Raw genomic sequence first — 2,385 nt, 5'->3', positions numbered from 1 at the left:
ATATTCTAGACCTATTTATCAGGCATTTGGGTTGCACAGACCAATGCAAATTTCTAGGAAATTTGGCTGCGCCCATCCTACTTGAATACAGACTAAAACAACCTCAGCAAACTCCTTTTAGCTTTTTATCCTCATGGTTCTTTTCTACGTGAATGCCTATTGAGTTTGTGTCTTGTACAATATTCCACATCTGCTAGTATTTGACTTCTTATATGCTTTCATCACCCTCCCAGGTTACAGGTTAAAATGTGATCATTTGATTCCTAAATCTCCCCTTCTATTTGTTTTCTGTTGGAGGATTACTATCAAGCTATAAACTCCTAATACTTTGATAATTGTTTTAGAAACATAAAACACAAATGCACTTTCTGCATTGTTTTCCAACACAGAATTTTTTTCAACCCTGCTTCAAATGAACAGTATGATTGACTTCCTTAGGATCTTTGAATAATAGGTTGAGCCAAAGGTGAACTAATATCCTATTATTTGCATTATTGTATTTCAGAGCATGTGACTAACTCTAGTGGAGAAGTAAGAAAAGTCACATATAAAGGACCCAGATGGTAGAACACCACATGTTTGTGTCTTAGTATGAGAAACAGTTCAAGCAAGTAAACCATTCCCAGACATTTATTACATAGCCCGGGTTTGGAATAATTATTGTGCTTCTGGCAAGAGACAAAGGTGGAAAATGGAAATTTAAGTAGAGTTAACATTAAAGGAATTATTGCATTCTTTTCTGAACATAATCACCTGTAACTGGAAAAGCCACGGTTCCATATGTCATGTTCTTTATTGATTTCTGTTAGATATTTGCACTTACTTGAACCAAGCATATATATATAGGATGTTGCTAACCTAGATATTCTTGAAAACTTAATAAAATCAAGTGGTTATTGATAGCAAGACAGTGTGTTTAGAGTATATGGTTACATTTCAAAATGGAAGCTAATATTTAATAGGATAGAAGTTAGTATTTCAAAAACCATAAATAGCATACTTTTGTTAAAATATCTAAAAACATGTCCTCCTTCTAATATCTATATAATTTTCAAATAAGTTGATATACATTTTGCCCACTCAGTACAAATAGTGGGAATAATTTTGTTTAATCACTTTGTATATATACTTCTGAATGTATATACAAACCCCTTTTTCATGGTATTTCTTAATACAAAGTCACTATTTTTGAACTGGTATTTAAATATCTCACTGATATTCTTTCTTTCTTTCTTTCTTTCAGGGAGAGAGGGAGGGACAGAGAGAGGGGCAGAAGGAGAGGGAGAGAATCTCCAGGAGACCCCATGCTGAGCACAGAGCCCCATACAGCAAAGCTCCATCTCACAACCCTGAGATCATGATCTGAGCCAAAACCAAGAGTTGGAAACTTAACCAACTGAGCCACCCAGGCGCCCCTGATGTTATTTCTTTATTTAAAAACAAAAACAAAAACAAAACAAAACAAAAAAAACTCTGCTTCTCTATGAAGACTACCTAGTTTATTTGAATAGATTTTTCATGGCCCAGATGAAGATTATGCAGCATGACAGCCTTTTGATTAATAAAACTATTAGCTTTATTGAAAATTCAGAAAGTAGTAAATGGACCAAGACTGACTCCAGCAAATACCTTATTTCAGTTGAATACCACCAACCAAGTACATCTTGCTTCTGTTAGCATAGATGCAATGGCCCAGAAGAGACAGCTACTCAGAACTCCAAAGAGAAAATCACCAATGAACAACTCTATGCATAAATCTTTGTTCTCTTGGCTTTGATAATACAATGCATGGTAATGGAGAAGGATCAAATATTATTCTATATTTCCTGTATGAATTTTATCTTAAGGTATACAGATAGCTAGTGATGCAAAGTTTTTATTTAAGAATAATACAAACTAATCAACTTAAGAGAAAGATTTATAAAATCACCTTAAAATATTCTCTTTTTTTCTTACTAACCAAATCTTTTATTTACTACTTTAGTGGGGAGGGTGCACCGTTCCTGGAAGTACTGCACTACCACGTCGATGTGTGGAGTAGACAGAGCAAACTCCTATTTCAACTCCCTACTCCAAAAATCCATTTAATATATTTTCCTCAGATAGAGGACAATATCAGATATTAAACTGATAAGAACAGATATTACACCTGATCTTAGCCGAAAGGCCGAGAAGCGATCACCTAAAAATATTCTTAAAAATATATATATATAACTCAGACCAAAGTGTCAAGATTTAAATCCAGTCAATAATTCATTTAAGGATTTTATTTACTTATTTGAGAGAGAGACAGAGAGAGTGTGCATGAGAGAGCAAGGGGGTGGGGTGCAGAGGGAGAGGAAGCAGCATATTCTCCACTGAGCAGGGAGAAAGACAAGGGGTCAG

General features: G+C 34.8%; 1 non-coding gene across 1 annotated transcript; it reads right to left on the bottom strand.

Annotated features, from left to right (window-relative positions):
• Positions 1-1,987: 1,987 nt before the first annotated feature.
• On the bottom strand, positions 1,988-2,179 carry LOC122905577. Its single transcript, XR_006384363.1, has one exon. It is a non-coding gene; the product is annotated as a U2 spliceosomal RNA (small nuclear RNA).
• Positions 2,180-2,385: the final 206 nt, after the last annotated feature.

The sequence above is a fragment of the Neovison vison genome, chromosome 4 (assembly GCF_020171115.1).
Source record: "Neovison vison isolate M4711 chromosome 4, ASM_NN_V1, whole genome shotgun sequence".
NCBI classification, from domain to species: Eukaryota; Metazoa; Chordata; class Mammalia; order Carnivora; family Mustelidae; genus Neogale; species Neogale vison.
Note: the sequence above shows the minus strand (reverse complement) of the source record. Positions and strands in the feature narration are given on the sequence as shown.